The sequence below is a fragment of the Somniosus microcephalus genome, chromosome 25, assembly GCF_052327205.1.
Source record: "Somniosus microcephalus isolate GS21.2 chromosome 25, FLI_Smic_1.0, whole genome shotgun sequence".
NCBI classification, from domain to species: domain Eukaryota; kingdom Metazoa; phylum Chordata; class Chondrichthyes; order Squaliformes; family Somniosidae; genus Somniosus; species Somniosus microcephalus.
The window spans coordinates 45,078,984-45,102,213 of record NC_141011.1 but is presented as its reverse complement, the minus strand read 5'-3'; the positions used below and the strand labels follow the sequence as shown (position 1 = coordinate 45,102,213).

Here is a 23,230-nt window from a genome sequence, read left to right as displayed (position 1 = left end):
ATCTATGCAAGTACCAGCAGCTCCCATTTCTAGTGGGCCTTCTAGACTGCCAATCTTGGCATGTCCTGGAAATTAAACATCTGGCTTGCGGCCACCTGCAGGAGACGCAAGCTTCCAGAACCGGGAGCACGAGTGAAAGTGTTGCATAATGCGACAACAGCTTAAAACAATCTATGTAAGTTGTTGTAACTCGTTCAATGGCAGGGAGAGGAGAAAAACCCAGGCCAGTTTGGTAAGAGAAACAATGATAGTTATTTCAAGATAAGTTATCATTCCAGACCATCCAGTCTCTTTTTGGCTGAAGGAAAATCAATCTTAACTGACGTGAAGCAAGAAGAAACATAAAATGATAGATTTCCCATTCTGCTTTGATTCCTGGTCTGTGCTGAGTTGGCTGTCCTTAGGGTTGTAGAGTTGCCACAATTATTTGAATTCTGCTGAGTTAGGAAGGAGAAAAAAAAAATCAGCCAATGTTCCCTGGACGTAAGTGTTATCCAGTCAACAAGCTGGAAGTTCACTTGTCTGGATGCTGAATTAGAAAAAGTTCAAACTCTGTTGTGACACAATCCATGGCCAAGTCATCTGCCAACACTCACTGTCCTGGTTAAGGAGGGCAAATGGTGGCTGAAAGCAGTTTGAAGAAATAATTTGAGCCATTTGATTGGTCGCGTTTGTGGTAGTTGATGCCATGTCCCTGGTTGGCAGCGGTAGATATTTGAGCATATCAGAAAGGTTAATGTGGCAGATACATGTGAACATACATAAAAGGATGGATAGGAAAAGACCTACTGGCCTATCCCTACATACGCTCCCCGCCCTACCCGCAAGCCATGTCATCCCTTGGGAGAGGCGAAAAACCTGATTTAAAAACCCAGGCCAATTAGGGGAAAAAGTCTGGAAAATTCCTCTCCGACCCTTTTAAGAGATCAAAACCTGTCCAGGAGACCACTCTGGCCCTGATTAATGTTATACGGTGTCTAACTCTTGTCCGAGGTAATCTCTGCCCCAGCCAGAAACAGGTCCAGCTCTCACTTGAAGGAATTACTTAAACTAATGATTAAAAGGTGACAGATTTAAAGATAAAAAGGAATACTGTGTGCAGTGATACGCTTATCAATTAATTCATAAAAGGTGATGAGTCGAAGAAGAGATGATGAGTCGAAAGAAGAGATGAATAAGGCTTTTATTAGCTAAGAAGAGACCATGCTTCTTCGTGAGTGACTGAACAAGTCTGAACGAAACCCACACAGTGGTGGGTGGAGTCAGCTGAGGCATGCCTCCATACACAGCGCCACCCAGAGGTGGCAATATACAATACAGTGGTTTACCACATTCACCCCTTGTTTAATGTGAAGTCCGGCGGGGTGAAGGGTACTACAAGTTAAGTCTATCAGGAGGCCTTGTCTGACGTCCTGATCGTCGTGGTGGCGGCGGTGGTGTTGCAGCATCCGACGTCGGGTCTGGTGTCTGGGTGGTTGGCGAAGATTCCTGGGGCTTTGGCATGCCGTCTGCAGGGGTTGGGTTGGGAGGGGTGGTGGGGGATAACAGTGGTAAGGGGGATAACGGTGGTAAGGGGGATAACGGTGGTAATTCAGGGGTACCCGAGGGTGCGAGATCTCGTATGGAGACCGTGTCCTCCCGCCCGTCTGGGTATGTCACCCAGGCATACTGGGGGTTGGCGTGTAGGAGGTGCACCCGCTCGACCAGGGGGTCCGTTTTATGCGTCCTCACGTGCCTCCGCAGTAGGACGGGCCCAGGAGAAGTCAACCATGCCGGTAGCGAGGTTCCCGATGTAGACTTCCGGGGGAAAACGAACATTTTCTCATGAGGGGTTGCATTAGTGGCAGTACAAAGCAGTGACCGAATGGAGTGAAGCGCTGCAGGGAGGACCTCCTGCCAGCGGGAGGTCGGAAGGCCCTTAGATTTTAGTGCTAAGAGGACTGCCTTCCAAACCGTCGCGTTCTCCCTTTCCACCTGGCCGTTCCCCCGGGGGTTGTAACTGGTGGTCCTGCTCGTGGCGATACCTCTTGTTAGCAGGTACTGCCGAAGTTCGTCGCTCATGAACGATGAGCCCCTGTCGCTATGTATATAGCTGGGGAACCCGAACAGAGCGAAGATGTCATTCAGACACTTGATGACCGTGGTACTGGTCATGTCTGGGCAAGGGATGGCAAAGGGGAAACGGGAGTACTCATCAACTATGTTGAGGAAGTACACATTGCGGTCAGCGGAGGGGAGGGGCCCTTTAAAATCGACGCTCAGGCGTTCGAAGGGGCGGGTGGCCTTGATCAGGCTTGCTCTGTCCGGCCTATAGAAGTGTGGTTTGCACTCGGCGCAGATTTGGCAGCTCTTGGTCATGGTCCTGACCTCCTCGATGGAGTAGGGCAGGTTACGGGATTTGATAAAATGGAAAAACCTGGTGACCCCCGGGTGGCAGAGGTCATTGTGGAGGGACTGCAGCCTATCACTCTGCGCGTTGGCGCATGTACCACGTGATAGGGCATCTGGGGGCTCATTGAGTTTCCCTGGCCGATACAAGATATCATAATTGTAGGTGGAGAGTTCGATTCTCCACCTCAAGATCTTGTCGTTCTTGATTTTACCCCTCTGCTTATTATTAAACATAAAAGCTACTGAACGCTGGTCAGTGAGCAGGGTAAATCGTTTCCCGGCCAGGTAATGCCTCCAGTGACGCACCGCTTCTACAATAGCCTGGGCCTCCTTTTCGACGGAGGAGTGTCTCGTCTCGGGGCCCTGGAGGGTCCTTGAGAAAAAGGCCACGGGTCTGCCCGCCTGGTTAAGGGTCGCGGCTAGGGCGAAGTCGGAGGCATCGCTCTCCACTTGGAAGGGGATGGACTCATCCACCGCGTGCATTGCGGCCTTCGCGATATCGTTCTTGATAAGAGTGAAGGCTGCACACGCCTCTGGTGTCAGGGGGAAGGAGGTGGCTTTGATGAGGGGCCTGGCTTTGTCTGCATAGAGGGGCACCCACTGGGCGTAGTAGGAGAAAAACCCCAGGCATCTCTTCAGTGCTTTTTGGCAGTGGGGAAGGGGTAGCTCCATTAGGGGGCGCATTCTGTCGGGGTCGGGCCCGATGACTCCGTTCTCCACCACGCAGCCGAGGATGGCCAGGCGCTTGGTGTGAAACATACATTTTTCCTTATTGTACGTTAGGTTCAGCCGTTGGGCCGTACGGAGGAAATTTGCTAGATTAACGTCGTGGTCCTGCTGGTCGTGGCCGCAGATGGTGACGTTATCCAAATAGGGGAAGGTTGCCCGCAGCGCGTTCTGGTCAACCATTCGGTCCATCTCCCTTTGGAAGACCGAAACCCCGTTGGTGACGCCGAAGGGGACCCTAAGGAAGTGGTAGAGGCGGCCGTTTGCCTCGAAGGCAGTATACTGGCGGTCCTCATGGCGGATGGGCAGCTGGTGGTACGCTGACTTAAGGTCGATGGTGGAGAATACTTTGTATTGCGCAATCTGATTGACCATATCAGATATGCGAGGGAGGGGGTACGCGTCCAGCTGGGTGTACCGGTTTATGGTTTGGCTGTAGTCGATTACCATGCGGCGTTTTGCAGTGGTTTTAACGACTACAACCTGGGCTCGCCAGGGGCTAGTGCTACCTTCGATAATGCCCTCCTTCAAGAGCCGCTCCACCTCAGAGCTGATAAAAGCTCTGTCCCCGGCACTGTACCGCCTGCTTTTGGTAGCGATGGGTTTACAGTCGCGGGTGAGGTTAGCGAACAGGGGAGGGGGGGGGACTTTTAATGTGGAAAGGCTGCAGGTGGTTTGCAGCGGGCGATTTAAAAGTTGTTGGTTGCAGACTGTGAGTGGGGGGAGGGGTCCACCGTATGCTAGTGTGACACTCTTAAGGTGGCACTGAAAATCCAACCCTAGCAGGACGGCAGCGCAAAGACGGGGCAGGACTAGCAGTTTAAATTTTTGATATTCAGTGCCCCCTACTGACAGGGTCACCACACAGTAGCCGCTGATGTCCATTGACTGGGACTTGGACGCCATAGAAATGCGATGGTGCGTTGGCAGAATCGTGAGGGAGTGGCTACGTACCGTGTCGGGGTGGACGAAACTCTCTGTGCTCCCGCTGTCGATCAGGCAACTGGTGGCGCGGCCGTTTACCGCGATATCCATCATGGAGCTGGATAGATGGTGAGGGTGGCCTTGATCCAGCGTCACGGAGGCCAGTATGTGGCTTAGTGAGTCACTATAGTCATCCGCCGAGACGGTGGTCGGTTCCGGTGACGAAATGGCGGTTGAGTGCGTTGGATACGATGGCGGCGGATGCCATGCGGCCGGGGGTACACAAAATGGCGGATAAGATGGCTGCTCCCACGGCCCGCACGCTGCGCTGCTGGCTGGCTTCCCCTTGCAGGCGTTAGCGTAATGGCCTTTCTTCCCGCAGCCCGAGCAGGTAGCTGTCTTAGCTGGGCAGTGCGCTCTGGGATGTTTTAACTGGCCACAGAAATAGCATTTTTGGGCCTGGTTACTGGGCATCGAAGCAGTTCTTACCGGAGGCTGCTGTCTCGGTTGGGTCGCTGCAGCGGTTGGTGCCGGGGGCGGCGGTCCCGTGTCCCACGGTTTCGATTGCCATGTCTCGGCGCCGTTACGGGGGTATGCCTCGAGGTTTCGGTGGGCCTCCTCTAACGAGAGCGCAAGGGCAATGGCCGTCTTCAGGTCGGGTTCCTTGCTTTCTAGCAGTCTCTGCCGGGTGTGGTCTGACTGGAGGCCCCTGACGAAGGCATCACAGGCGAGTCCCTGCGCGTGCTCCACAGCCGTTACCGCTTTACAATCGCAGTCTCTGCAGAGTGCCAGTAGCGCCCGTGCAAATGCCCCTACCGATTCTCCCGGTTGCTGCCTGCGGGATCCCAAGAGGTGTCGGGCGTAAATTGTGTTCACTGGGCGCGTATATTGCCCTTTTAGTAGCTCGAGGGCCGCCACGTACGTATTAGAGTCCCGGATTAGCATATATACTTGATGGCTCACCTGGGCGGTCAAAATTTTCAGTTTGTGATCCTCCTCTGTAACCTGTGAGATTGCGAGGAAGGATTCAAAGCAGCTCAGCCAGTGTTCAAACTTGGCTGATGCACCCACATCTTGAGGGTCGAGGTCCAGGCGTGGTGGTCTGAGGGCTCTCAGCAATGTCTGCTGTATCCGTTGCTGTTGTTGCTCCTCAGGTGTCGCCATTTAACTTTTAGCTAATAAAATTGATACGCTTATCAATTAATTCATAAAAGGTGATGAGTCGAAGAAGAGATGATGAGTCGAAAGAAGAGATGAATAAGGCTTTTATTAGCTAAGAAGAGACCATGCTTCTTCGTGAGTGACTGAACAAGTCTGAACGAAACCCACACAGTGGTGGGTGGAGTCAGCTGAGGCATGCCTCCATACACAGCGCCACCCAGAGGTGGCAATATACAATACAGTGGTTTACCACATGCAGTTCTGGTTGCCACACTATAGGAAGGATGTGATTGCATTGAAGAGGGTGCAGAGGAAATTCACCAGGATGTTACCTGGGCTGGAGCGCTTCAGCTATGAGGAGAGACTGGACAGGCTGGGGTTGTTTTCCTTAGAGCAGAGAGGGCTGAGGGGGGACCTGATTGAGGTGTACAAAATTATGAGGGGCATAGATAGGGTAGATAGAAAGGACCGTTTCCCCTTAGTAGAGGGGTCAATAACCAGGGGGCATAGTTTCAGGGTAAGGGGCAGGAGGTTTAGAGGGGATTTGAGGAAAAACTTTTCACCCAGAGGGTGGTCGGAATCTGGAACTCACTGCCTGAAAGGGTGGTAGAGGCAGGAACCCTCACAACATTCAAGAAGCATTTAGATGAGCACTTGAAACGCCATAACATACAAGACTACGGACCGAGTGCTGGAAAATGGGATTAGAATAGACAGGGCTTGATGGCCGGCACAGATACGATGGGCCGAAGGGCCTCTTTCTGTGCTGTATAACTCTATGGGCTGGATTTTCATTCAGAAGTCGGGTTGGAGGCGGGACTACAACTTTCGGGTTTGTAGTCCCGCCTCCATCGAGATGCAGCCAATCCACGCGATTTTAACTTGATTGACCTTGTTGAGCCTGCCCAGCGGGCTCAGCAGGCCAATTAAGGGCCACCCGGCAACAGGTGACGTCACAGACTGAAATTTCATGTCAAGACGTTTTGACAGATGAAATATCAGTGTTTCACAGCTGCTTGAAGCTGTCAAACACTGACAGTCTTACTTCTAACATGAGTCCTTCTCCACAGACTCAGTTAGAAATCTCTCCTGCACAGAAAGCTGCAGGCTGTCACTTTTGACAGATCGCAGCCATTCTGCTTTCTGTGCCGGTGAGATGAGGGACTCCCCGAATCTAAAGGAAGGAAGGCTGAAAAGGTAAGAAAATGTATGTAAAACTTATTTAATCACTTTAGACACACCAAACACACTTACCTTTGCACTCATGCACACATCACTCACCTGAAAACTGACATCTCGACCCCTCCAAGCCCTTCAACCCGACGGCCCGACTCCTCCAACTTGGCGTGGTTTGGAGCCGTCGGGAATCCCACATTTCAAGCTTAAAAATAGGGATTAGGCTAAAAACTGCCTGTTCCCCTTCCCGCCTCGGGGAGGTGGGTCCCAGTGCGGGGCGGGTACCCGCCTCCTTTGAAACTGGCATGGAGGCGGGTTTGGGGCGGGATGGGGTCGGGACCCCCGATTGCGGGAATTTAACCCCCCGCACGCCTCCAATCCCGACTCCACGGCACACTGAAAATCGAGCCCTATGACTCTATGTGACACTGGTACAGCCAATCATTAAAATATGATACTATAATATGAAAAACTTTTAATGTATATATGTAGAGAGATTGTAAAGTCAAGGGCAGTGTAATGGCACAGGACGTTAGTATAAGAATGCGCTTTACTACAGAGTGGTAAGATGTGGTCTTCTACAGGGTAAATTACTATCTCCGCTATGCCATTGTGGGGAAATGCCATGCAAAGGCCAGATGCTTCCCTCAAGGAAGGATAGAAAACCTGAATCGCTGTCTTAACAAGTCACAGCAGTTGGTGTTCGAGTAGCTTTGGGAGCAGGTCTCCCAGTCAGGGATGGTGGAGGGAACCCCAAGAAAAGATAAGGGAGAAAACACTTTTTAAAAGAGGGAGTCTCACCTTTAATAAACTGAAATGAATAACAATGCATTAATTGCCGTGTTTTGTTATACCAAATACATCAAGTGTTCAATGCCGTCTTTTTGCTTGCCAGCCATTGCAGTGAGCATAGTTGGAGTTCACCAAGACACCTTCCTGGAAAGAAATCTATCTTCTCATGGGGGGACGAGGATGAGGCTGCAAATGAAGAGGTTGACATTGAAAATTTAAACTGTACGAAAAAGCAAGCACTGGAAGAAAACAAGGAAGAAACATCAGAAAAGGCATTTAGAGAACCCACAACAGTACCATGCGATCCTAACATGGCAATTTCTCCAAGTTCCCAAAAAGAGCCCTCAGCAGTGAAGTCAAAGACCACAAAACAGAGAGAGAATGAACTGACAGCATCAAGGGATATGGAGACAGTCAAAACCTGTGACCCTGCTTCTAGAGCAAACACACATGAAAGGAACCTCAGTGAGGAAGTCCAAAATGTACCATCCAAAGAAATTATGTATCTGGCAGATAACACTGGGCAAGCAACAGTCAGACAAGTGATAGCACTGGAGCCCAAGTGAAGCAGGGTTTAGCAGATTCTGCGAATGTAGATACAGACGGAGGTGCAGAGGGAAAGAAGGCGACAATGTCAGTGAGAGCAGAGGGGAAGAAAAAGAAGAAGAAACAGGCACTGAATCAAGCAGTACAGGATTTGTGGCATCAGGTGGCAAAGTCTTCAGCATCCAGTGCAAGCAGTTCAGGTGTGCTTACTGTTCGATTTACTCACCACGAATTCCTCTGTATTCTTTTAGTGTTATTCCTCGCCTTTGTCCTTGAGCTCCTCGCAGTGTATCTATTTGTGCTATGGGAGAGCAATACACAAACTGCAGTGTAGATAACAGCATGGGTAAAGGACCAATTGTTTGTATCAACCATATTTCAAATACAGTAATTTTACACCTGTTTGCATTTTTACCACATTATAGTGTGCAAATTGAAACCTCCAAAAAATCTCAAATCTCTGTACCTCTGGCTTCAGCCTCTTGCGTATCCCTCCTCTCCCTTCACTTCTCCATTGGCGGCTGTGCCTTCTGCCACTTAAGTATTGCTCTGATTCTCTCCGTAAACCTCTGTCCCTCCACTTCCTTTTAAGACCCTCCTTGAAACCCACCTCCTTGACCAAACTGTAGGTCGCCTCTCCTAATCTCTTCTTGGGGGGGGGGTGGGGGTCAGTGTCTATTTTCCTTTGGTCTCTTGTGAGGTGCCTTGGCTCATTTCTCAATGTTAAAGGCGCTGTATAAATGCAAGTTGTTATATTTATGGAATCCCACTCTGTTAAGTACACGAGAAATATGGAGTTAATCAACAACAAATTGCATTTATATAGCACCTATAACATAGCAAAATGTCCCAAGGAGCTTCACAGGAGTATTTTAAGACAAAAAATTTGACACCGAGCCACATAAGGAGAAATTAGGGCAGATGACCAAAAGCTTGGTCAAAGAGGTCGGTTTTAAGGAGTGTCTTAAAGGAGGAAAGAGAGGTAGAGAGGCGGAGAGGTTTAGGCAGGGATTTCCAGAGCTTAGGGCCTAGACAACAGAAGGCACGGCCACCAATGGTTGAGCGATTATAATCAGGGATGCTCAAGAGGGCAGAATTAGAGGAGTGCAGATATCTCGGGGGTGGGGCGGGGGGGGGGGGGGTTTGTGGGGCTGAAGGAGATTACAAAGATAGGGAGGGATGAGGCCCTGGAGGGATTTGAAAACAGGGATGAGAGTTTTGATATCGAGGCATTGCTTAGCCAGGAGCGAGCACAGGGGTGATGAGTGAATGAACGGGACTTGGTGCGAGTTAGGACACGGGCAGCCGAGTTTTGAATGACCTCAAGTTTACGTAGGGTAGAACGTGGGAGGCTAGCCAGCAGTGCATTGGATGCACGAGTTAGAACTTCTTTGACCTTGAAGCCCAGACCGAGTATTCATGCCTGACGTTTAATCTCTGCAGTGACTGTAAGAGTCCAAATTAAAAATGAGTATGAGTTGTTTCAATCTGATTCCCAATGGGAATTATTTCCAGCGCAAAACTTTCCATAATTAAATACTAAATTGGCAATCCTCAGACCATAATGATTACTCGTGTAAGCGGTTTTGGTTTTCGGGTAAATCGTTGAGGCAGTACAGAAGGTGCTTCAGTCTGTATCTAGGCTATGCTTTAACTTGCGGGAGTACTCTGGCAGATATCGCTGGATATCCTGGCCAATTTTATCCCCTCTTAACTTGGGGAAACTGAAGCTAACTGCAGCAGTCAAAACCCACTCTTGCTGAGACTGCCTGATTTGACAGAGACTGGAGAGTAAAGCTGGGGTCTTCCTAGCAGGACCATAGCCAGGTATACAGTGTATACATTTTGTAATCACCTGGGGAGTTGAAAATGAGCACTGTTCCTGCTTCAACTTGCTTGATTGCTCCAGGAATTAAATACTGCAGGAATTCTTGAGCCAGTATTGTGAGATTGAGATTCACAAATCTTTTGCAAGAATTCCCACACCCACAGAAACATTCCATCCCTTGGAGCAGCTCAGCAGGCAGGAGCAAGGAGTTTCACCGAGATGATGAAGGGAGGAGAGGTAGAATGCCAATGGGAATTGAGAGGGAAGGGGAGGAAGAGGTGCCAGCGTGAAATGAGAGAGGGGGCGATGATTGCCAATGTGAGATTGGGGAGAGGGGTGGAGGCGGGCAGGGTGGGGAGGAGAGGAAAACCAGTGCCAGCTTAAGCTGGGTGAACGATGACTGTCACCATGAAGAGTATTGTCATCTTAAATTGAGGGTTTGCCACTCGCCTGGGGCGGCACCTCAGCAATTCTATTGATCTGTTGGAGAACAGATTGATGGGCTGCTGTGATGCCCAGGAAGCCCCTTTGAGGAGTAGTACCCAGAGGCATGACAGCAGCTGTCTGAGCGTAGATGGAAGCTGTTTGTGCTGCAGTGCAAGCTGTGACATTGGCCATCAGACCCTGCACAGGTGCGCTGATGGAGGTGACCACCCGTTCCACGTTGGAAAGGATGGGCTCCAAGCTCTGCGCAAAGCCCTGTGCCAAATTGGTGCTCGTCTCCTCCATGCTCCTTGAACTTGTGTGCCAGTATAAACTGAGAGGGAAATAAAACTGTAAACGTGAAGTGGGGGCAGAGAATGGAGTGCCGATATGGACTGAGGGGGAAAAGAGTGGCTGTATGAAATTGACGGAATGGGGTGAAATGTGACGCTGTGACAACTGTATTAACAATTTTAAAACAATTTAGCCATCAGATTTAGCAGCAATGTCAATACAGATCCATAATAATCCCCAATGTCGCTACAAGAATTGAGGGCAAATCCCAGCAACTTTTGTTACAATCTTCCACTATACAGGTGCAGGAGTTAGGTACAGCTGCAACTCAGGACAAACCCTTAAGAAGGGGCAGTGACTGCTGGACATTGCAGGGAGCTGTCCTGTGTCTTTATGGAGGTTGCTTTGTATTCTATTTCCAGGTGACTTATGTAAGGGAAACTAATGCCATTATCAAAGTTGGGAATTTTGCTGTGATCATTAACCTCTGACTGAAAGAGTCCGATATTTACGGGGAGGGTGCGGCAGAGCACGGGGAAAACCAGGCAAGGCCGGAACGCAGAGGTCCTGCCGACAGGACCTCGTTATAGTTTTTTTTTCCCTTCTTGATTCCCGCTCAGCAGCCAGCCAAATTGACAGGGGTGGCCGGCTGCTGAGTGGAGGAACCAGAGGCAGGAGGGACGGCCCCTGGCAATCGGGAGAGGGGAAGCTACAGATCGGGGTGGGGTGGGGGAGTGGAGGGGGGAGGCGGGGAAGAGAGAGGCCACGATTGGCAGCAGGGAGGCTGAAGGCTGCCTTGAGGGGCCGGGGAGCACTCCTGTTCCCGTTCCCCGTTTAAGATTTTTTTTAACCCCCTCTCCCGCCCACCGTGGGGGGGGGGTTAATATCGAGGCCAAAGTCTTCAGTAAATGGGAAGCTGTTATTCACACGGCTAATCCAGCACTGGGCTGCATCTTGTAAGTTGCAACATATTATTTAACCCATTGGTAAGACCACATTAAGAATATTGTGTGCACCTTCCCATCAATTGGACATTGATGCATTAGTAACAGTTGAGAGAAAAGTATGATCCTGAGTCTTAACATTTTAAGTCGAGCTAGACTCGGCATGTTTTCACGTTGGAAAGCAAATTGAGATGGGACATGATCCAGATTTTTGAACTGCTGAAAGGTTAATGTTGATGTAAGCAGGTTATTTAACTTAACCATAGTTACGGAACAGAACACAAGTACAAAACTAAGGCCTAGAAATTCAGTTGCGTGTGCCAGCCGTTAGCGCCTTAGGAGGAGTAGATCTCGAGCGCTAGGCACTTAGCGCCCGGGCGCAGCGCGATCTGTGCCTCGCCCCAACTTCAGTAGACATTTAGCGCCGGCGCAAAGTGTTTGCGCGCGCTCAGCTGCGCGCGCAGCTTATGACGTCATTTCGTCGTGCAACGCCCTTTGTGCGCCCCAAACCGGAACTTCAGTCGCGCCCGCCCAATGTGGGCATGGCGGTGCTAGGAACTGTGAAGTGGAACGCAGCAGAGGCCCTGCGGGCCTCGGGGCGCGCTAATTAAAGGGCACTTACACTGAACTATAAAGGCCAGCCATTTTGCTGCAATGACTTTTGTGCAACGGATTTCTGGACAGAGACCAAGGAAGAGACCTTACTGATTTGGCCCAACATAGGAGAGCTTTTTTTGGCTTCTGGCCAGAGCTTGGAAATTTGCCTCATTGTGATTTCATTGTTTGCAAGTATATTATGGGGGCTGCATGGGGTTCCAACCCTCAGTTCCAGCATTATGTGCGAAGGGCTCGCAGACGCTGTGTGAGAGGGGCAGCCATGCCTAGACGCAGAGGGGGCATCAGGCGTCGGCAACGTAGGCCTTACCCACTCAGGGAATACCGCCAGCAGGTGTCCTATCTCACCATGACTGCCGTGCAGTGTGTTAAGAGGCTGCGCTTCAGAAGGGAGGTGGTTGCAGAGATCTGCCAGCTGCTTCACAGAGATCTGCGTCCACAGCTGATGTGCAGGACGTCTCTGTCGGTGGAAGTGAAGGTCACGGTGGCTCTGAACTTCTATGCAAGCGGCTCCTTCCAAGCTGCTGCTGGGGACATAGCGAACATATCCCAGTTCGCCGTGCATCGCTGCATCCGGCAGGTCACCGATGCCCTTTTCACAAGGAGACACCAATTCATCTCCTTCCCCATGACCCTGGAGAGGCAGGAGCAGCGTGCAGTCGGATTTGCGAGGATCGCGGACTTCCCCATGGTGCAGGGCGCCATTGACTGCACGCATGTGGCTTTGCGGGCACCTATCGACAATGCCGAGGATTACCGCAACCGGAAGGGCTACCATTCCCTCAATGTACAGCTGGTGTGTGACCACAGGCAGCGCATCCTAGCTGTCAATGCCCGCTTTCCAGGCAGCAGCCACGATGCATTTATCCTGCGCCAGACTACTGTGGCTGACATGTTCCAGGCACAGCCTCCCCCAAGAGGATGGCTTATCGGGGACAAAGGCTATCCTTTGTGTACATGGCTCATGACCCCGCTCCGCGCGCCCAGGACCCCTGCTGAGGAGGCATACAACGAAAGCCATCAAGCCACAAGGAACATCATAGAGCAAACGATTGGCGTCCTCAAGCAACGGTTCCGCTGCCTGGATCGCTCTGGCGGATCTCTGCAGTATTCGCCGGATAGAGTGTCCCAGTTCATCGTCGTTTGCTGCATGCTGCACAACCTGGCTATCCGCAGGACTCAGGCACTGCCACCTCACGTTGGACCACCACCTCAGGAGGACGAGCAGGAGGACCATGAGGAGGAGGAGGAGGAGGAGTACCAGCCCAGGAGGGAGCCACAAGGTCCAAGGGCCGTCCGTCGGCGGCTTATTGAACGACACTTCTAGGCCCCCTGTCAGGGAATGGCTTGTGGCACTGAAGGGACATGAATGCAGCCGCTCCACAAGCCCTCAGCCGGTTAACGCAACAACCACTTGAAACATCACACATGGACAAGCTGAATAAAGAAAAAGCTTTATTGAACAAACTCAGGGCCCTTCCCACATGAAACCCAAAAACAGACAACACCCCCAAAAAACAGTCAAAAACATATCTCACTCCCACAACCTGGGGAGGAATAACAAAACTTGTCCATCCAAATGGCCTTCATCCTCGGCCTTACCAAAAGAACCCCCCCCATAGACAACACAACCACCCCCATATAAAAAAACATTTGCCAACACACTCTACTTTGTGTGCCGAGAGGGCGAGTCCTTGTCCAGCCTTTTCTGGCCCCTGGCCGACCTGCTGCTCCACCTCAACCTGGGCCCTGTGGGTGCTGCAAGGCTGGGGGAAGGCTCCTGAGGGGCACATTGCGTGACGGCAGATGCCCTTGGGGGTCGGCCTAGACGAGCTCTGGCCCTCGAGGGGCCGGCTGCTGACTGCTGCAGCTGTGGTTGGGCAGCATCAGTCTCTCCAGCAGCTCGTGGCAGCTTCGCTGGGGGAGTGGCAGCGGTGGCTGCAGCAATGGGGGCAAGCTGGCTGATGCCAGGCGCTCGCTGCTCGCCTGAGACACTGGCACTCGGCCGGGCTGGCACTGCAGCAAGCGCAGCAATCTGCTGAAGGCCAGGCCGCTGTGCTGATGCAGCGCGGCGGGTGCCCTGTCGATGCCTGGCTGAGACAGCGAGTGTGGCAGCAGTGAGTGCCCGTACTGCCCTGGTCTGTGCCCACATCAGACCAGCCAGTGACTGCACGGCACCACTGATCAACTGGCCACTTGCTGCCTGTGCTGCCCTGAAGTCGTCCCGACTCGCGTCCTGTGCTGCCCTGAATTCGGCCCGACTCGCGTCCTGTGCTGCCCCGAATTGTTCGAGACCCCTGGCCTGTGCTGCCCCGAGTTGTTCGAAACCTCTGGCCTGTGAGGCCCCGAAATCGGACACACTATGAGCCAGGGACTCGATGGCCTCAGGCAACCGTGCCACAACCCCCATGAACTCGGTGTGCCGGCGATCCGAGTCCGCGGACATTTGATCGAGGAGGCACACCTCCTGGGCGAGGACCGTCTCTGGACTGGAGGCCGGACTCTCCCTCTGGGGAGAAGGCCGCCGACCTGGCCGACCCTTCCCGCATGGCTGGACGCCACTGGGCCCAGCAACTACACTCCCCTGCAACACCTCCCCCCTCTGGGGAGAAGGCAGCCGAGCTGGCCGACCCTTCCCGCGTGGCTCGACGCCACTGGGCACAGGAGCTACACCCCCCTGCAACACTTCCCCCTGGCTCTCCTCCAGGGAAGACGTGTCCCCTCCATTGCCATCCCCTGGCGCGGATGAGGGTTCCCCCGATGGGCCGCCTTCCTCTTGCTCCTCCTCGTCCTCCTCTTCCGAGGGACTGGCACTGGCAGCTTCAGGTACCTCCCCCTCACCAGCTGAAAGCAGGAAGGCACAAGAGTAGCTTTAGAGTGAGGACAGGGCGTCAGCGAGGGAGGCATGAGTGGTGGCATTCAGCGCATTGGTCGGACAGTGGCAAAGGATGTAGATCTGAAGCGCAAGGGGAACGAGAGAGGTCCAAAAGGTCATGTCCTTACCATTGGGGCCCAGCACAGGGTCGGCATCTCCACATGCAATGGGGCCAATCAGCCGGCCACCCATGAGTCGACCCACGCGCTCCTCCAGGTCACTGAGCTGCTGCAACTGGGGACGGCCTCCCCTGGTGACAGTCCGGCTCTTCAGATTCTGGGCCAGCTTGGCCTGCAAGAGAAAGGACGGCCTCTAAGTACAGTGTGGTGCCCTGTTGTTGTGTGCACTGCCTCCCATGGTCGAATAGCTTGGCCAGTGCGGTGCCCTGTTGCTGTATGCACTGCCTCCCATGGTGGAATAGCTTGGCCAGTGTGGTGCCCTGTTGTTGTGTGCACTGCCTCCCATGGTCGAATAGCTTGGCCAGTATGGTGCCCTGTTGCTGTATGCACTGCCTCCCATGGTGGAATAGCTTGGCCAGTGTGTTAAGTGCAGAAAGTGCAATGGATGTTCATGCCAGTGCCATAGCTGCTGGATGAGGGCTGGCCATTGGGGCTTTGAGGTCCCTTTGCCCATAATGTGAGGTGCACATGCAAGGATGAGGAGGACACTGGAAAGGGTACTCACCCTGACAATCCGAGTGAGGTCGTTAAACTTTTTCCGGCATTGGACACCAGTCCTGGGGACATCGCAGGTGGCTGTGACCCTCTGGGCGATATCCCTCCAGGCTCTCCTGTACACCCTGGCGGCAGGCTTCTTGCCACTGTCCGGGAACAAGATATGGCGTCTCCTCTCCAAAGCCCTAACCTGCACCTTTAAATCATGGGCAGAGAAGCGCTGCGCTCGCTCACGGGCCCTCTGCATCCTTCCTGGCGCTATTTCTCTCCAGCAGCAGTGTTTAGGCCTAGCTGGAGGGCTGCAGTATCCAGGGCGTGGCAGCAGACCAAGTCGACCCTTCCCCCTTTAAGAGCTGGCCGGCGCCAGGGTGTCTGCTGTCAATCAAGACATGACCGCACCTGCGCTGCGCCCGGCCTCGGCGGTATCAGTCTGCACCGCCGGCTTAGCGCCTAAAGATAGCCGTGCATCGCCAGTTTTAGCGCTCGAGCAAACTCCTTGGCCAAAGCTACTGAATTTCGGCGAAGTGGCCTCCACTTTCTGGCGGGCGCAAACTTTAGCGGCCGCCCGACTTTACCGCCCCAAAAGTGGCTATACTGAATTTCTAGGCCTAACAGTCTTCAATTGATACAGAGATTAGAAAATACTGTTTTCTGTTCCACAAAGTAGTGGATAGGAGGGTAAATTCCTCAATCCTGGATCGGGGAATTTAACCCTTTGTGGAACTGACTCCTAGCAACAGCAATTAATACTATCTTAGAACATAAGAACATAAGAAATAGGAGCAGGAGTCGGCCATTTGGCCCCTCGAGCCTGCTCCACTATTTAATGAGATCATGGCTGATCTGATCTTGGGCTCAGCTCCATTTCCCGGCCCGCTCCCCACACCCATCACTCCCTTATTGTTCAAAAATCTGTCTATCTTAATTAACTCCTTCAAAAAATTAATATCTGTTTAAGAACAGGATTAATTATACAAGTAGACCTAGATTATCAAATACTTTACAGAATTTAGTGGTTGCTGGAATGATAGAATTGTCATCTATGGAATGCAAAATAGTCTGAATGGCCGGCCTCCCATCCTCTACACTCCACAAACACCAGCTCATCTAGACCTCTGCTGCCTATATCCTATACCGCACCAGGTCCCGCTCACCCATCATCTCTGTGCTCACTGACCTACATTGGCTCCTGGTTCCCCAACACCTCAATTTTAAAATTCTCATGCTCATGTTCAAATTCCTTCATGGCCTCGCCACATCCCTCCTGTCCCCCACCCCACCACGACCCATCTCTGTAACCTTCCCCAGCCCGACAACCTTCCGAGAACTCTGCGTTCCTCCAACTCTGACCTCTCATGTATCCCCCGCTCTCTTCGCCCCGCCATCGACAGCCATGCCTTCAGCCGTCTAGGCTTGGTGTTGATTTTTGTCTGATTACGATGCTGTGAAGTGCTTGGGCCATTTATATCCATCTTAAATGAAAGCTGTTGTTATTGAATGAAATATCATGGTTCCATAGCGACCAGCCTGCTGTGCCTCACAAGTGACCTTCCATCATATGTGAGCTTAGATGGTGAGGCTATTTGATTTTGGGGGGGGGAACATTCAAAGTCACGCATGTGCACGTTCTACCTGGACTTATTAGAAAGTGATGTACAGATTAGACAATTTTGATTTTTCTGCCATAAAGAGTGGGAATTCTGACATATTTCACCTTATATTTAGACCTATTATATTATCTCTGTGCACAGCTGTAGACTAACGCTCTGCGTGGTCCATGTTGGTACCAACGACATAGATAGGACAAGGAAGGAGGTTCTGCTGAGGGAGTTTGAGCAGCTAGGGGCCAAATTAAAAAGCAGAACCACAAGGGTAATAATCTCTGGATTATTACCTGAGCCACGAGCGAATTTGGCTAGGACAAATAAAATTAGAGAGTTAAATGCGTGGCTCAAAGACTGGTGTGGGAGAAATGGGTTTTGCTTCCTGGGACACTGGCACCAGTACTGGGGCAGGAGGGAGCTGTTCCGTTGGGACGGGCTTCACTTGGCCAGTGCTGGGACTAGAGTCCTGGCGGATCATATAACTAGGGCTGTAGAGAGGGCTTTAAACTAACTAGTCGGGGGGAGGTTCCTAGAGAGCAAATAATAAAAATGACAACAAAGGTCATAGACTTAGGTAGCAGTGGGGAAATTAAAAACCAGAGCGTGTCAGGAAGGGGCAGAAGGTATGGAGTAAAAGGTAAAGTAATAAAAAGGGCAAAAGCAGGAACTAAGTGTCACAAAACATCTTTGAAAGTTCTCTATCTGAATGCACGTAGCATTCGTAACAAAATAGATGAGTTAATGGCACAAATAACTACATATGGGTATGATCTTGTGGCCATTACAGAAACATGGCTGCAGGGTGACAATGCCTGGGAATTAAACATACCAGGTTATTTAACGATCAGGAAGGACAGGCAGGAAGGAAGGGGAGGTGGGGTGGCTATGTTAATAAAGGAAGGAATCACTGTAATACAGAGAAATGATATTGGGTCAAAAGATCAGGACAATGAAACAGTTTGGGTGGAGGTAAGGAATAATAAGGGGAAAAAAACACTAGTGGGCGTAGTCTATAGGCCTCCGAACTGTGGTAACTCTGTTGGACGGAGTATCAATCAAGAAATAGTTGAGGCTTGTAATAAGGGAACATCTATAATTATGGGGGATTTTAACTATCATATTAATTGGACAAATCAAATTGGGCAGGGCTGCCTTGAGGATGAGTTCATTGAGTGTATTAGGGATGGGTTTCTTGAGCAGTATGTAACTGAACCGACCAGGGGGCAGGCAACCTTAGATCTGGTCCTGTGTAACGAGACAGGATTAATTAAAAATGTCCTAGTAAAGGATCCCCTTGGAATGAGTGACCATAACATGGTTGAATTCCATATTCAGTTAGAGGGTGAGAAGGTTGGATCTCAAACAAGCGTGCTAAGCTTGAATAAAGGAGACTATGAAGGTATGAGAGCGGAATTGAGTAGAGTGGATTGGGAAAATAGATTAAAGGGTAAGACGATACATGATCAGTGGTGTACATTTAAGGAGTTATTTTACAACTTCCAAAAAATATATATTCCACTGAGAAGAAAAGGGTGTAAAAGAAAAGACAGCCATCCGTGGCTAAGTAAAGAAATTAAGGATAGTATTCGACTAAAAACAAGGGCATATAAGGTAGCCAAATCTAGTGGGAGGATAGAGGATTGGGAAAACTTTAAAAGACAGCAAAAAATAACAAAAAGATTGATTAAGAAAGGGAAGATAGATTATGAAAGTAAATTAGCAAAAAATATAAAAACAGATAGTAAGAGTTTTTATAGTTATATAAAAAGAAAAAGGGTGGCTAAAGTAAATGTTGGTCCCTTAGAGGATGAGACCGGGAAATTAATGGTGGGAAATATGGAGATGGCAAAAACACTGAATGAATATTTTACATCAGTCTTTACAGTAGAAGACACTAAGAATATCCCAACACTGGACAAACAGGGGGCTAAAGGGGGGGAGGAGCTAAACACGATCAAAATCACTAAGGAAGTGGTACTCGGTAAAATAATGGGACTCAAGGCGGATAAATCACCTGGACCTGATGGCTTACATCCTAGGGTCTTGAGGGAAGTGGCGGTAGGGATTGTGGATGCATTGGTAATAATTTTCCAAAACTCCCTGGACTTGGCAATGGTCCCGGCAGACTGGAAAACTGCTAATGTAACATCCTTATTTAAAAAGGGCAGTAGACAGAAGGCTGGAAACTATAGACCGGTTAGCCTAACATCTGTAGTAGGTAAAATTTTGGAGTCCATTATTAAGGAGACAGTAACAGGACATTTGGATAATCATAATTTAATAGGACAAAGTCAGCATGGTTTTATGAAGGGGAAGTCATGTTTGACAAATTTGCTGGAGTTCTTTGAGGAAGTAACGTATAGGGTGGATAAAGGGGAACCAGTGGACGTAGTGTATTTAGACTTCCAAAAGGCATTTGACAAGGTGCCACACAAAAGATTATTGCTTAAGATAAAAAATCACGGGATTGGGGGTAATATTCTGGCATGGATAGAGGATTGGCTATCTAACAGAAGGCAGAGAGTTGGGATAAATGGTTCATTCTCAGACTGGCAATCAGTAACTAGTGGTGTTCTGCAGGGGTCAGTGCTGGGTCCCCAACTCTTTACAATCTATATTAACGATTTGGAGGAGGGGACCGAGTGTAACATATCAAAGTTTGCAGATGATACTAAGATGGGGGGGAAAGTAGTGAGTGAGGAGGACATAAAAAACCTTCAAGGGGACATAGACAGGCTAAGTAAGTGGGCAGAGATTTGGCAGATGGAATACAATACTGGAAAGTGTGAGGTTATGCACTTTGGCAGGAAAAATTGTAGAGCAAGTTATTATCTTAATGGCAAGAAACTGGAAAGTACTGAAGTACAAAGGGATCTGGGGGTCCTGGTGCACGAAACTCAAAAGGTTAGTATGCAGGTGCAGCAAGTGATTAAGAAGGCCAATGGAATGTTGGCTTTCATTGCTAGGGGGATAGAATATAAAAATAGGGAGGTATTGCTTCAGTTGTACAAGGTATTGGTGAGACCGCACCTGGAATACTGCGTACAGTTTTGGTGTCCATACTTAAGAAAGGACATACTTGCTCTCGAGTCAGTACAAAGAAGGTTCACTCGGTTAATCCCGGGGATGAGGGGATGGACATATGAGGAGAGGTTGAGTAGATTGGGACTCTACTCATTGGAGTTCAGAAGAATGAGAGGCGATCTTATTGAAACATATAAGATTGTGAAGGGGTTGGATCGGGTGGATGCAGGGAAGATGTTCCCGGTGATGGGTGAAACTAGAACTAGGGGGCATAGTCTTAGAATAAGGGGCTGCTCTTTCAAAACTGAGATGAGGAGGAACTACTTCACTCAGAGGGTGGTAGGTCCATGGAATATGCTGCCCCAAAAAGCTGTAGAAGCTACATCATTACATAAATTTAAAACAGAAATAGACAGTTTCCTAGAAGTAAAGGGAATTAAGGGTTACGGGGAGCGGGCAGGAATTTGGACATGAGTCTAGGTTCGGATCGGTCATGGCCCTGTGGGTAGCGGAGCGGGCCCAGGGGCCGTGTAGCCTGATCCTGCTCCTATTTCGTGTGTCTAATTCTGTTAGATTCAGGAGATGGTTCTGTGATAGTGGTTTGGCGGTTAGGATCAGATCAGCCATGATCTTATGGAATGGCGGAGCAGGCTCAAGGGGCCGATTGGCCTACTCCTGCTCCTATTTCTTATGTTCTTATGTTCTTATGCAGATTACTAATCCACATCCCTCCTGTGTGCTTGGAGTTAAATTGGCAGGTCCCCAGCCTGTAGACAGGTTGCCAACTTGGTCTTGTATTTGTTCAGGTTGGACAAACCTTTGCCTTCTGCAGTGTTGTCTGCTGCAGCCAACTGCACTGCCTTTTCTCAGGGATGGGCTCTTCGACCTCCCCTAACCCTCTCATTAAGTCGGACACATTCAAATCATTTGCTATCAGAATTTCAATAGGCATGGATGGTGAAACTCCTACTTGTTGCACACTCATACTTTGACCAGGGATCTTTTTGATCACTTTAACAGCAGGTGAGGCTGTACTAGACTAAACCCCATGGGGGCGATTTTCTCACTGGAGGTGAGATGGAGGCGGATTTTGAAACCCACCTTCACTGATAAGCTTTAAAAAATTTGTGATTTTCCCATGATTGGCCAGTTGATTTCAGAGGTGTGGGATGCCCTTGGTCGATTAGTGTTTTGGGACTGAAACTCGCCTCTGTTGACAGCACTTTTCCAGTCTGATTTTATGGCTTCTTGCTCCCTTGGCTCATTCCACAGCATTTCTGCGTCTCCTGCACCACCTCCAGCATCTTTTGAGAAACCACTATGTCCAATTCTAAGTCAAGGGCCTACCCGAGGCTCTTGGATGAGGCGCTGCAAATGTTGTTGGGGGTGACAGCTAGCATGGAGGTGCTCTTCCACTCATCTCGGAGGAAGAGGCCTGCCAAAGAAACCAAGGTGGGTACAGCTGGCAAGGGATATAACTTCCAGATCTGTGTGCAGATTGGGAGACTGTTTCTGTGTATTGAAGAAATGCCATCCCTGTTGGAAAGCATTAAAATGATTTGAAGCCAAAATGTTGGCGTTATGCCATCTGTTCTTTCGTCTTAGGTAGCTCCACATTGCGGGCACCACCACACTTGTGTTGTCAGGTTGGTGGCCTGAGTGAAAGGAGGCCAGAGAGTCCATTGTCAATGATGTCCCAGGGTGGAGCAAAGGACCTGTGCCAACTTGGGCAACCTATGCAAATCTGGCCATGATTCGTTCATCCCTTGCATCCCGGGCTCTGACCTCCTCCTCCAGATCCTCCTCCTCCCCCTCCTCATCCTCATCTGAGGTCCATGCAGAAAGAAAACAAATGGTTCCCATGCTGCTTGTAGATGCCTCCTTTGGGGAAGCGCTCATTGCAAGCGGGGAGAGGGTCTTCCAAGGAGGTCCCACAGTTGATGGAGCCAAGTTGCAACACCTCCGACTTCGGAAGGCCTTCTAAAAGTGCTCAGAGACCTTTTAAAGCGCAGGTCTGGCACCTGCAAGTAATCCTTGCTGCAATAAATGATGTCTTGTTGGACCTGCAGCAGTGAGGAGGCCATCCACGAGTCAACCCGCCAGGGTTACCTGGCGTGGTTCAGGAGGTGCGTGGATCACACCGAAAAGCTGGAAAAATTACGAGGGCCTCTCAAAACAGGCTTAGAGAGGTCCTGAACGAGCATTTAAGGATGTTAAATAGCGCAATGGCCAGCTGGGGGCGGGAGCATTTCCCGACCTCCAAAATCGGCACCGGCAAAATCCCATGGAGGCGGGCTGGAGGCAGGTTCCGAACCCGACCTCTTCGAATCTGATTTTCACGCCTTTCCCGCCTCCAAACCCGCTCCCTCCGACGTCAGAAAATCGCCCCCCATATCACACAAGCCTTCTGTTTGTCACGTGTTCACTGTGTTTGGGCATAAGAACTGTGCTAGATTCCTTGTACACAGAGCAGTCTAGATGTCTTGCGATGGCAATTGGCCTCCTTGAATGCACCCCAGACTCTCTCTAGGAGCTTTGTGCTTTGTGACCCACTGCATTGCATTTAAAGCAACTTATCGGGATGATCACTTTTCCTACATTACAACAGTGACTACACTTCAAAAGTATTTAATTGGCTTTGGGACGTCCTGAGGTCAGGAAAGGCGGTATATAAATGCAAGTTCTTTCTTTCCTTTTGATCAGCTGGTATATTCAGTTGCCTGCCAGCGATCCAGTGTGGACCATCTGTCTTCCCGCCTGCTCGTCAGTTTGCCTGCGTTCACGAGGCCTCCTGGGCTAGCTGGCTCAGAATTGTGCGTTCAAACAATCTTACCTTAAATGACCTGGAACTCTAAATCATCAACTGACTTTGTTCTTTGGAACTGGTTACATTCTGTTACAAATTTGGGTCTGTGGTGGATACCTTCTCAGGTTCAGTGGCTCTCTTAAGCAGCCTGAGCGCCTTTATATGGGAGTTGACTCATACTGCTCCATATCTATTTGTACAATAGCTTAACCCAGGGGTGTAACAATAGTACCCCTCATAAGAACATAAGAAATAGGAGCAGGAATAGGCCACTTGGCCCCTCGAGCCTGCTCCGCCATTCAATAAGATCATGGCTGATCTTGGGCTCAAAGCCACTTCCCCGCCCGCTCCCCATAACCCTTCACTCCCTTATCTTGCAAAAATCTGTCTATCTCCACCTTAAATGTATTTAATGACCCAGCCTCCA

General features: G+C 50.2%; 1 pseudogene across 1 annotated transcript in view; it reads left to right on the top strand.

Moving 5' to 3' along the window:
- The window catches only part of LOC147100760 (uncharacterized), a 387,502-nt pseudogene that overhangs the window by 244,586 nt on the left and 119,686 nt on the right, over window positions 1-23,230 (top strand). The window contains exon 5 of the transcript XR_015073560.1: window positions 7,274-7,916. The product of XR_015073560.1 is annotated as an uncharacterized LOC147100760 (transcript). The remainder of the gene's footprint in view (window positions 1-7,273; window positions 7,917-23,230) is intronic.